Source organism: Ailuropoda melanoleuca, chromosome 2 (assembly GCF_002007445.2).
Source record: "Ailuropoda melanoleuca isolate Jingjing chromosome 2, ASM200744v2, whole genome shotgun sequence".
In the NCBI taxonomy this organism is placed as follows: domain Eukaryota; kingdom Metazoa; phylum Chordata; class Mammalia; order Carnivora; family Ursidae; genus Ailuropoda; species Ailuropoda melanoleuca.
The window spans coordinates 142,499,668-142,513,461 of record NC_048219.1 but is presented as its reverse complement, the minus strand read 5'-3'; positions in this window follow the sequence as shown (position 1 = coordinate 142,513,461).

Below are 13,794 nucleotides of genomic sequence, written 5' to 3'. Positions count from 1 at the left end.
GGACCCAGGCCGTGCGCCCTTGTTTTATAGGGATCTTAGGGATGTGGGCTTCTTCTTTAAAGATTTTATTTATTTATGTGGCAGAGAGCCAACCAGCGAGAGAGGGAACACAAGCAGGGGAGTGCGAGAGGAAGAAGCAGGCTCCCAGCGGAGGAGCCCGATGAGGGACTCCTTTCCAGAACACCGGGATCACGCCTTGAGCCAAAGACAGGCGCTCAATGACTGCGCCACCTGGGCACCCTGGCACGTGGGCTTCTTGATTTTTCAGCCTGCCTTCTGGGGGAGGGGCCTGCCGCGCCGATACTCAGGAAACCCTGTTTGCATAGAGTCTCTGTGTCCCCTGCGAGTGGGGATGGGGATGGGCACCCTGTGAGCCGGTATTTCCGGGCTTTTGTTCTCTGGCGGCTTTCCCTGGCAGTCTGCTGTGCGTCTTCTGAGAGCCAGAGCAGTAGCGGCCGAAATTCAGCCTCTGTCACAGAACGGAGGGATTGCGGATCGTTCTCCACTGATGTTCTGGCCACTTTAACTCTGTTTCTGTTGGTGCTGCTCAACCCTGCATCATCCCGGGCTCTGCGCCCCACACCCGGCATCCCAGCCCCCACTTCCAGGGCCGGAGCATCTCTGTCCTTTGTGTTTCTAACCCCGCCAGCCGCCAGCCGCCAGCTGCCCTGCACGTGCTCCCGGAGCTCCCAGTCTCAGTCTGGATCCAGTGAGCACACCGGAGTTCCGGAGCTCCGTGAGAAGTCTGGTAGTGCACGCCCCTGGCTCACGGTCCCAGTCTGCTGTCTCGAGGGTGCGGGTCACAGGCAGTTTTCACTTGTTTTATAGGGACCTTAGGGGTGTCGGCTTCCTGATTTTTCAGCCTGCCTTCCGGGTGAGGGGCCTGCCGTGCTGATATTCAGGAAACCNCCGGCGCCTGAGCGCAGAGGCTCCCTCCCCCTTCCCTTTATCTTCCTATATCTGTGCTCGGATTCACAGCTCCCCGCTTCGTACCTCAATACTCAGCACTGGAGATGTTCATTTGTAGAGATCCAGATGTATCTTCCTGCGTCTCAGGCTGATTCTGTGGGTGTTCAGAATGGTCTGGTAGATATCCAGCTCGACTCGGACCAGCTGAGAAAGGGTCGCCTACTCCTCCTCCATCTTTTCTCCTCCTTGCAGAAAGTGGTTGCCTTTCTGTTCATAGAGTTTCTGCTACTCTTTTCTTCATTCTCCAGTTGCATTCATAGGTATTCGGAATGGTTTCGTGGCTCTCTCGCTGAATTCCTGGGACCAGATGAACTTTAGGTCTCCCGCTCCTCTGCCATCTTGGAACGCCGAGCTGGAGCTCAACTCCTGTTTTTTTTTTTTTTTTTTTTAAAGATTTTTTAATTTATTTATTCGACAGAGATAGAGACAGCCAGTGAGAGAGGGAACACAAGCAGGGGGAGTGGGAGAGGAAGAAGCGGGCTCATAGCAGAGGAGCCTGATGTGGGGCTCGATCCCAGAATGCCGGGATCACGCCCTGAGCCGAAGGCAGACACTTAACCGCTGTGCCACCCAGGCGCCCCTCAACTCCTGTTTTAAACTGGGTTCCTTGCAGAAGGTGGTGGCTATTCTTTTCTTAGAGTTGCTGCTATTCTTTTCTTCATTCTCCAATTGAGTGTAGGTGTTCAGAATGGTCTGATAGCTATCTAGCTGCATTCCTGGGACCAGACGAAATTTAAGCCTCTTGCTCCTCTGCCATCTTGGACTCATCCTTACTTTTTTTTTCTTTTTTTAATTGTACTTTTAAGCAATCTCTATGTGGAGCTGGAACTTACAGCCCCAAGATCAAGAGTTGCAAGCTCTACCAACTGAGCCAGCCAGGTGCCCCACCTCTAATCTTACTTTTTATGATCCTACAACCTAACTAGAAATCACCAAATGATCACAATGATTATATGCTTATATATAAGTATATATAAGCAAATTCCATAAGATTTTTTTCTTAAAAGGTGAACTTTTCATTCACTCATGCATGTTCTCTGACATTACTGGGCCCTTCAATGGTGCTAGCAAGGGTTTGGCAACAGGTTTGGGGTGGGTTGTTGGGGAAGAGGGGGAAAAACAGAATAATTTTGTAGCCTGAAGATATACTTATCATTAATAAGAGGTCTATAATATGATTCTATCTTTCTTTATTGGGCTCCCCTGACTAAACTTTCCTATTTTCCTTTCTTACTCCTCCACCTCTCACTCCTAGAGAAAGCAGACACCATTAGACCAGAATACCTTCAATGTCCTAGCAACACATCTAACAGCCTATACTATGTCTATGACCTCTATTCCTGCAACTTCAGATGAAGAGGCATCCCTGCTCCCCTTGTGTAAGGCCAATCCCTCCATCTGTGCCCTAGCCTTTACTTTCTTTTGATTTCTCAGAGAACTCACTTAAACTATTATTGCTTTTTCCTGTCCTTAACTTTAAGCAATCCATCTCTACTGGCTCCTTCCCATCCACATTTAAGCATCCTCAAGTGTCTCATTTTAAAAGTTCTTTGAAATAAATACAAAGGAGGAAGTACAAATAAATTGAGTGAAATTATAAAACCAGGGCAGAGCTTAAATGAAAGTTCCTGCTACTCCTTCAACTGCAGAAAGCATCTTCCAAGAGAGCCTCTGTGCTCCATATGCTAACTATTCATTCCTTCAAAACAAATATTTGTTAAGCACCTTCTAGGAATGTGGTGGAAAGCTGGAAATGTTTTCATTCACCCAAAAAATAGAACTTGGCTCCAAAGTTCCAACTGGAATATATATTTTTCATGAGTTTCCTAGTTAGAAAGTTAGAGAGAAGCATGTTTTCTTTGTAGCTGGGAAGGAGTAACCATAAATAAGGACTGAAGCCATTTAGATGAAACATGTCCACCAAGACTACTTATTCTACTCCTTGTCAATAAGAAATAGAACTGCAAGTATGGTAACTTTTACAGATTCTTGACATTGAAACATTTCTTTTAAAAAAGATTTTATTTATTTGATAGAGAGTGAGAGCAAACACGAGCGGGGGGGCGGTGAGCGGGTGAAGTAGGCTCCCCGCTGAGAAGGAAGCCCAATGTGGGCTCTATCCCAGGACCCTGGGGTCATGACCTTAGCCAAAGATAGACGCTTAACCGACTGAGCCACCCAGGTGCCCCAACATTGAAACGTTTCTATACTCAAAACAGCCAGCCATATTCTAGTATACTGAAATATTACATGAAGATGAATTAATGCAATTTAAATACCCAATTAAGAAAAAAATTACAATAGCATCAAAAATATAACATACTTTTCTGACTAAAGACATGCAAGACCTGTACACTAAAAACTATACAACATTGCTGAGAGAAGTCAAAGACCTCAATAAAAGGAAAACTACTTTGTTCATAGGATTGAAGACTAAATATTGTTAAGATGTAATTTCTCTCCAAATTGATCCATCCATTCAATGCAACCCCAATGAAAAACATAGCACACCATTTTATAGAAATTGACAAACTGATTCTAAAATTCATATAGAAATGCAGAGAACCTAGCATAGCCAAAACAAGTGAAAAAGAAGAACAAAGCTGGAGGACTAACTATCTGATTTCAAGACTTTGTAAAGCTTCGGTAACCAAGACAGTGCAGTGTAATGGCACAAAGACAAACAGATCAATGAAAGAGAATACAGAGTCTAGAAATAGGTCGCATGATTTTTTGACAAAAATATATAGGCAGTTCAGTGGAAAAAGGAGACTCATTCTAACAAATGGTGCTGGAATGTTTGGATATACAAACACATAAAACAATGAATGGATATTACGTATGTCAAAACTTGTCAAATTGTACACTTAAAATATATATGATTTATTGTATGTCATTTATACCTCAATATAATGCTGCTTAAAAAACATTAAGACATTATTTCTGAAAATTCAATGTGTAGTTTTTTAGACGATGTTGTCAGAAGTCTTCCAAACTGTAATTGGAATGGCGTTTGGGTTAGGATCTCCTATGGATAGATAAACACAAGAGAGCAACCCTCCACCTTCGTAAGTCCGTACCAGGCTAAGTCCATATGCTACAATTGGATTATCTTCCTTTGAACTTAACACATTTCTTATTGGGGCGTCTGGCTGGCTCAGTCAGTAGAGCATGCAACTCTTGATCTCAGGGTTGTGGGTTCAATCCCCACATTGGGAGTGGAGCCTACTAAAAAAAAAAAAAAGATATTAAAAAAATGTTCTTATTGTATTGGGTTAGAATTGGTGATCAGAACCAATTGTCATTTTTGCTAAAAGTTTAAAGAATAGATTTGTAACTTTGAAATGACAAAATTAATTCCCTAAAACGAGTTCTAATTTTAGAGTGATATGATTCATTCAGATTTTTTTCTATCATCCTTGATAATATGAATTGATACTATTATATTAGGCAGAAAATCCTATTACATTTAGTGGCTCATCATGCTAGGGAATTTAAATGATTCCTAGAATCCCCTAGAATCCTAGAATGATTACTAGAATTCCTAGTAAAAATTTAAGGGTAACAGTTTAGCTTTTTGTACACTCTGACAGTGTAATAGCTATTAGAATGACAACTGAGCTTGCTGTAGTGGTTAAGAGGTTTGCCATTCAAAAGACCTGGGCTAAATGTCCATTGAGCGATGAAAGGATAAACAAAATGTGCAATACATACGAAGGCATGTTATTTAGTCTTAAAAAAGAATGGAATTCTGATACATTGTACAAATGGATTAATTGTGACAACATGCTAAATAAGCCAGACACAAAATGACAAATATTATATGATTCGACTTACATGAGGTACCTGGAATAGTCAAATGCATAGAGACGGAAAGTAGAATGGTGGTTACAAGGGGCTGGGAGGAGGGAGAATGGGGAGTTAGTGCTAAGTGAATACAGAGTTTCAATTTGGGATGATGAAAAAGTCCTAGAGATGGATGGTGCTGACGGTTGCAAAACAGTGTGTGTGTGCTGCTTGCTACTGAATAGTACTCTTCAAAATGGTTAAATGGTAAAATCTACGTTCTGTACATTTTACCACAGTAAAAATGAGTATTTTTGAAAAATCCTCGCCTGAGAACTGGTTCTAACACCTAGAAATTGAAGGGCACCTGGGTGGCTCAGTTGCTAAGCGTCTGCCTTCGGCTCAGGTCACGATCCCAGCATTCTGGGATCGAGCCCCGCATCGGGCTCCCTGCTCAGCGGGAAGCCTGCCTCTCCCTCTCCTGCTCCCCCCTGCTTGTGTTCCCTCTCTCACTGTGCCTCTCTGTCAAATAAATAAATAAATAAATAAATAAATAAATCTTAAAAAAAAACCACTTAGAAGTTGAGATTTGGGGCTATATGGGAGCCACAGTTCCTCATATGCAAATAGGGACAATACCTATCTCACTTGTTTTGTGAGAATGAGATGGGATAAATCACATAAAGTGTCTACAAAGTTTTTTGTACGAAGTAAAAGTGAAGAAGTGGTAGTTACTATTATATATATTTATCTACCTCTTTATCTCCGAGCTCAACAATTTGTTGAATGAATACATGAATGAGTGAAGAAAGGAATGACCTGCGGGGCTCCTTTTCTAGCGTATCTGAGATGTTAGAACAATAGTAATAAAAGGATGACTAATATTTGCATCTTGATCCGTGAGAGCTTTCACATAGATCACCCTGTTTGAATGTCATCTTAACGAGCAGGGCAGATGTGAGGCTGCTGTTCCTAATCACCAGGGACCTCCCGTAGTGCCGCAGTGGGGGTGGGTAGGGTGATGGAAGAGAGGAGGACGGCGGACTTCAACTTTAAACCCAGTCTCAGAGTCCAGGGTCTTTTCCACAGACACAGAATGACCAACAGGACGGAAAAACGTGCAGAACATAAGATCATATGAAGGGTTAGTGTGTAGGACCATAGTTTGGTTCCTTTGCCCCCGATAGCCTCCCTTCCCTACGTGGAAAAATTAGTTACTCTGCCTCTGGCAATTAGGGGTTAAAGCGGGAATTCATAGCACCCAAGACAGGGTGTCTTGATGGTGAGTGAGAACTAGAGAGGGTGGGAAAGAGAAAAACCTGACCCTGATAGCCTCCAAGGAAGAAAGAGCACTGGCCTAGAGTCTCATTTCTGCTGCTGTAGGGAAACCCTGCAGTGATGGGGGAGGCCGTCTCACTTCTCGGCCCATGGCTTCTCCCATTCTCAAGTCACCGTCCTGCTCTACACTTGTGTGATATTGCATTTTATAGAGGGCAGAAGATACGGATCAGGCAAAGCTGGAAATAGACAAGGAAACAGAGCTAAGTGCAAACTGGAGCAGATTAGTGATTTTTTTTTTTTCTGGAAGTTGAGGACTGTGACTTAAGCAAGAAGTGAGGGAGATACCTGCCAAGAAACGGGACAGTCTTTCTTTATTGCTCCAGAGCATTTTGCAGCAATGAAAATGGGACTATGGAGTCTCCCCTGCATTATTATCTGTGGCAATGCTTCCTCCATAATTCCCTGAGCTGTCTTTTTTTTTTTTTTTTTGGTTTTGTTTTTACAGAGTAGATTTTTAGAGGTGTTGTTTTCTACCAAGAAAATACAATTTCTGCCCTTAAATTGTACCACTGAAGTGTGTAGCAAATCCTCATTTCCTTTAAACGTTAGAATTGAGTCATAAGAAAGCTGGATGGCCATACAATTGCCGGGAAACGTGCTTGAAGCGAAGCCTTAGTGAGATGACTCCAACCTCAAACTGCATGGCGAGCACACGGTTTTCCCGGTGCCTTCATCATGCAAGAGGTGATCTTCCTATAGGCTCTTTTGTTGTCTGCCCGCCTAAGATGCTCTTTCCGGCTCTAATGAGTGAGGCTACAGACACATGTCAGTGCTCCTTTCTCTCTACTCCTCTGACCTCGGATAGCATGCCGCCAGATTCTGTCTCCATCGTTACAGCAGAAAGTGCTATCTTTAAAGGACGGTGCCTTTTGCAGTCTTGTAAGAACCCCAGCTGGTCTGGCAAAGGTTGTAACCTATTTCACATCTTAAAGGACTACTCTTTATTTTGGGATGTCTTTAAAAAGCAACACTCTACAACTACCTGTTTCTGTATGTAAAATTCCCCATGTCCTTGACCACGGCGTCTAAGAACACACTTGGGAGTCATAAATATCTACAAGTGAGATCTGAAAAACTTGATGGGAAGAATTATTAGCACATTATTAATTGTACATAGTAAGAATCTTTAAGCAGAAACTTCTCGAATGAATATTTGTACGACATGATATATTTTCAGATCAAATGACTTTGTCGGTCTATTAGCAGATACTAAGAAAATTTCATATGGATGTGAAATTGTGATGGTTTCTAAAACTATGATGTCTCTGTCAGCAAAAGAAATATCTGCTCCTAGTGTGTGGTGTCCAAAGAGCATCTGATCTGCAGTAATATAGATGTTGCTTTAGCTGCTCGTAGGCCTACAGAACATGGACGACTGATGAGGGTGAGAATGTACTGGAGCCTGCTGCACAGCCCCCTGGAGGAATGGAGCTCAAGGTAGGAGGGGCTGTCTCCTAAAAGGAAAAGGGTCTTAGAGAGGAGATGACATTCACTGAGTTGAGAGGAGCCAGTAGGTGGCCTAAACGGTAGGTATTTAGAAGGAGATTCCGGAGGGATACATGGGGGGTGAATTAGTTTGCTCAGGCTGAGATAACAAGTACCACAGACTGGGGTTGGCTTAAATAACAGAAATTTATTTCCTCATACTTCTGGAGGCTACAAGTCCAAGATCAAGGTGTCAGCAGTGTTGGTTTATTCTGAAGGCCTCTCTCCTTGGGTTTTAGGTGACCATCCTTCTGTGTCCCAATCTCCTCTTCCTAAATGAACTTAGTTGCACTAGGTTAGGAACCACCCATATGCTCTTATTTTACTTTAATTACCTCTTTAAAAGCCCTCTCTTCAAATACAGCCAATTCTGAGGGACTGGAGGCTAGGACTTCATCATATGAATTTGGGAGAGATACGGTTCAGCCCACGACAGAGAGCATTCTAGGCCTAGAGATGTGAAAGTATGTGACAATCACTGAGTGGTTGCTATAGCAAAAGGGTAACGTGCTCCTTGGGGAGTGGAGAGATGGGGCTGGGAAGGTAGATGGGGGTTACAGGATTGAGAGGCTTGTCTATCATACTGTAAAGTTCAGATCTTATCCTGGAGCCTATGAGGAGCCATGGAAATTTTAAATTATGGAAATGGCATAATCAAATTTGTGTTTTTGAATTTTCTGTCTGCATCAGGGATTGAATTGTAGAGAAAGGTGGTGCTTGAAGCCAGGGAACTTCATTAGGAAGTTAAGGGTGAATCCAGAGGGGGGGCAAACTAGGAAGAGATGCTTTGTAGGCTGTTGTCTAGAGACTGGAAGGAAGGAGATGGCATGGAGGCAACTAAAGCTATGAATGAGGGAAGTCAACAGAATAAGTCAAGAACTAGTTCTTTTTTTTATTTTTTAAGATTTCATTTATTTATTTGACAGAGAGAGCATAAACAGGGGGAGCCGCAGAGGGAGAGGAAGAAGCAGACTCATAGCTAAGTAGGGAGCCCTGTGTGGAGCTCCATCCCAGGACCCTGGGATCATGACCTGAGCCCAAGGCAGACACTTAACTGCCTGGGCCACCAGGTGCCCCAAGAATAAGTTCTTGAAAGAAGCCAAAGGGGTGCAAGAAGCACAGAGAAAGTGATCAATGGAGAAAAAAGGTGTAAGGATAAGAAGAGATTCAAACACATTTACAGATGGAGGGGAATGAAAGTAGTTCCTGCCTGCTACCTCTGGTTTTGGTTTTGCTTCTGCTGAAAGAATGGTGGATAAAGTCTGGGACTTGAGGAGAACGGTAAAGGTTTGAAGTAGACCTTATGAATAGAAGGAATAAAACAATTTCTGGGCCACACTGAAACACCAGGTGGTAAGGCTCTCACAGGGGTGCAGAGAGGCCAGGGGAGAGTAGTCCTGGAATAGAGAGATCGAACTGGGTTGCTTTCTGCTTGGATGGCTCACAGGTTTGAATGAGGCTAAAGCTCCAGGCCGAGGGAACCCAAGGGGCTGGGGAGAGAGTGGCTGACGTTCTGGGATCCAGGTGAGGGGAAGGAAAGGAACCAGGAAGGGGCTAGAAGTCTGACAACCTAAGACACTGACGGGAGAGATAAGGCCTGAGAGCCCGTTTAAGGACAGAGAGGCACGAAATGCAGGAGCGTGGCGGGTGGTGGTGAGAGAAATGAGGTTTCTGATTAAAGAGTTGAGAGGAGGAACAGTTTCAGGTAGTGACAGGGTCTTGAAGTCATTATTAATGAGCGGAGAGATGTGCTAAGATTACATAGTAGAGTCTGATATTAGACCTAAAAGGAAAACTTCCTTAAAGTGCTGTCAACATGGCTCTATTGTTTGGTCTTTTTTTAAACTTCAGGCTTGGGGAAATATTGGAAACCTCTGTTCCCTAAAGAAGATGAAAGTGAAAAGATAGAGCTCTGAAAGGAACGTACATCTGGGGACCATTAATTATATGTAAAAACAAAAACACTCTCAAAACAAGAAACAGGACAGGAGAGGTAAGCACTGTGCCTCTTGCAATGTTCAATAATTAGCTAGAAAGAACTCTTTGGTAAATCTTCATAATAAGGCAATTTTATTTGGTTTATACTTCCTGTAAATCTTGAAACAAGAGAACTTTTATTTAAGTTTTGTTATATAAATTCCCCCTACCCCTGAAAAACAGCTTGAATTCTCTTTTATGTTCTTGTCGTCCTCCTGGGGTTATGAGTTTGATTAGTAAAGTGGACCTGTAATTTCTAACTTCACACTCTGCACGTAATCTAACTATTCGTTATTGCCCTAATTTCTTCCCCCAGAAATCAGTTTTTAGACAGCTTTCTTTTCCAAAAAACTATCTATAATATTAAAATAAAAACTAAAAAAAAAAAAAGAAAAATCATTAACCTCATTTATTTAGGGTATTCTAAAGGAATCTTTAAAATGAATAAAGCTAAACTATTACAATATTATTTGTAATAGTTGAGAAGGGAAAACAGCCCAAGTTGTCTATCAGCTGATGAATGATTAAATAAAATATGGTATGTCCCCATAATTGAATATCATTTGGCAATAAAAAGAAATGATGTACCAATATGTGGGCTACAGCACAGATGAACCTTGAAAACATTATGCTAAGTAACAGAAGCCAAACACCAAAAGCCACATGTTGCATGATTCCACTTTGCAGACGTCCAGAACAGGCAAATTCACAGAGACAGAAAGTAGATTAGTGGTTTCCAGGGCTGGGGGTGGGGTGGGTGGGAGGAATAGGAAATGACTGCTAATAGGTACAGGGTTTCTTTTCGGGGTGATGAAATGTTCTACAATTAGTAAGTGGTGATAGCTGCTCATTGTGAATACACAGTCGACCCCGAGCAATATGGTGTGAACTGCGCAGCTCCACTTAAACAAGCATGTTTTTTGATAGATACAGTTCAGTACTGTAACTGTATTTTCTCTTATGATTTTCTTTTTGAAAAATTTAAAATTTTTATTATTTTTTTAAAGATTTTATTTATTTGATAGACAGTGAGAGAGGGAACACAAGCATGGGGAGTGGGAGAGGGAGAAGCAGGCTCCCAGCAGAGCAGGGAGTCCGATGTAGGGCTCGATCCCAGAGGGAGCCAAAGGCAGACGCTTAATGACTGAGCCACCCAGGTGCCCCATTTTTAAAAAAATTTTTAAAAAAGATTTATGTACTTATTAGAGAGTGGGTGGGGCGGGGGAGGGGCAGGAAGAGAGGGAGAGGGAATCTCAAGGAGACTCCCTGCTGAGCGCAGAGCCCAAGGGGGGAGGGGTTTGATCTCATGACCCTGAGATCATGACCTGAGCAGAAATCAAGAGTCAGCCACTTAATTGACTGAGCCACCCAGACACTCGTCTTACGATCTTTCTTTCTTTTTTCTTTTCTTTCTTTCTTTTTATCTTCCTTTCTTCTCTCTTTTTCTTTCTTTCTTTCTTCTTTTAAAGATTTTATTTATTTGACAGAGAGAGAGAACACAAGCAGGGGGAGGGGTAGGCAGAGGGAGAAGGAGAAGCAGGCTCCCTGCTGAGCAGGGAGCCCGATGCAGAGCTTGATCCCAGGACCCGGAGATCATGACCGAAGCCGAAGGCAGGAGCTCAACCAGCTGAGCTAACCAGGAGCCCCCCCGCACCTATGATTTTCTTAGTAACACTTTATTTTCTCTAGCTTATTTTATTGTAAGAATATAGTATGTAATGCTATAAACATATAAAATATGTGTTATCAAGTGTTTATGTTATTGATAAGTCTCCTGGTAAACAGGCGCTCAGTAGTTAAGTTTGGGCACCCCTAACTCCTGAGTTGTTTAAGGGTCAACAGTACTAAAAAACACTGAGCTATATATCTTGAGAAGGTGAATTTTATGGTATCGGAATTATATCAATAAAAAAATAAGGTGAATAAGGCACTACAGATTAAGGTCTATATGACACACAGGGCATGCTACATAGAAATAAAGCATTTACTCCAATTTAATGCATCACGGCTGGTTTACTTTGCTTTGTTATACCATCGTATGCTATATACATACTATATAATATACTTCACCTATTACTCCACACCCCTAAGATATAAAATTATCTCACTTACGTTTGCCCTCATTTTAAAAAATCTTATCTTTTCATCAGTTGGTCATATTTCCTTTTTGTTTGAATTTAAGATTTCTACATACATTAAACATTTCTTATTTACACCCATAGTCTGAAAAGTGTCACTACATAGGCCAAACTCTTAATGGTGAATCTGGATCTATAGTCCACGAGTCAAACAGCCACAGGGGAATCAACCAGTAAGAAATACTATGCAGTTTGACACACTCTCTCATACTGCTTTGGGGAAATCAGACAAATGGTAATTGGTTGAGGTACCATTTTATAATTCAAGAAAAGTAGGTGATTGGGTCAAAGGAGATATCATTGACTTGAGCAAGATTTTCTTCTTTACCAAGGTTAGTTAAGAGCAATCATGGCGTCTTTAAAAAAAAAAAATAAAAAGGAAGGAAGGAAGGAAAGAGAAAAAAGAAGAGGGAGCTTTGTAGTCTTCTAATGTCTGGCTTAACATTCCCTGCTAGCCTGAGACGGAGTTTGAGGTTTGAGACCCGCAGAGCTTGGTCTGGTCGGGAGATACTCCCCCACTTAAGTGCACTAATGTATCAAAGGAAAGGAGTCAGGACTCAGACTTCCTATAATTGACCGCAAACAAGGCGGCTCGAGACTTAGCTGTTGTGGTAGTTAGTTTTCTAACGTTGGCCGTCAACAATTCCTCCCCTCCCCGAATGCAGATTGTGTTCCTCATGTTTAGACGTGGCTGCTGTGACAAAACAGCATACACGGAGTGGCTTGAAAAGCAGACATTTACTTTTCATAGTTCTGGAGGCTGGAAGCCTGAGATCAAGTTTCCAATTCTGGTAGAAGCTGTCTCTCAGGTCGTAGATGGCCGACTTGATGTTGTTTCCTCATACACTGGAAAGGGCCAATTAGCTCTTTGGCCTCTTCTCATAGCGCCACTAACCCCATTCGTGAGGGATCCATCCTCACGACCTAGTCACCTCCTAAAGTCTTGACCTCCTACTGCCATTACATTGGGGATTGGATTTCAACATAGTGTTTTGGGGAGACACAAACATTCAGTCCATAGCAGGAAGTTTATTTCCCCTCCCCTTCAATCTGAGCTAGTCTGTGGCTTGCTTTGCCCAATAGAACACAGCAGAAGTGGCTTTCTGGGACTTCCAGGTTCAGGTCTTAAGGGAACTGGTACTTCATTTCCTTTATCTTGGACCCCTGAAACTTCATGTAAGAAATCTGGACTCTTGGGGTGCCTGGGTGCCTCAGTCAGTTAAGCGTCTGCTTTCAGCTTTGGTCATGACACCAGGGTCCTGGGATCGAGCCCCACATCAGGCTCCCTGCTCAGTGGGGAGCCTGCTTCTTACTCTCCCTCTGCTGCTCCCCCTGCTTGTGCTCTCTCTCTCTCTCAAATAAATAGATAAAATCATTAAAAAAAAAGAAATCAAGACTTCTCAGCTGGAGAGAGGCCACATGGAATGACCCTAGTGGAGGAGATATCATATGGAGAGAGAGACCACAAGGAGGAACACTGAGGCACCAGACATGTGAGTAAAAGAAGCGTTTGTATGTTCCAGAGCCAACCTCTGTTAATGCAGTTACACAAGGGAATAAGGCCAGAAGAACCACCCTGCTAAACCCTGGACAACCCATAGAATCAGGAGAAATATTAAAACTGCTATTGTTTTAAGTCACTAAGTTTTGGGATTTTTAAAAATATAATGAGAGGTAACTAAGAAACTGGAAGTATGGTGCTATTGTTATGAAGACCTAAAAACATGTGGCACTGACGTTGGGACCATTGCATAGAGGGCCAGCAGGGCCTTGGGGAGACCGTAGATGAAGACGAAGGACAGGGATAAAATTATCATGTGCTGGAGAAAAGGCAACTCCTGTTATGTAATGGTGGAAAGTATGGTACCACTGTTGACTATAGTGACTGGAAGATAGAAGACATGCTTCATGAGCTTGTGAATATGGCTAAAAAGATTTCCAGGCAGAATATTGCCAGTACCAATTAGTTTCTTTTAGCTGTGTATAACCAAATACGAAAATAGAGTGTTTAAGTCAGGACTTTGCTGGCAAAGATCAAATCCAAAATGCTGCCAGCTAGAGGATAGGCTTCTGAGAATTTTAAGTGCACCTCTCTTTG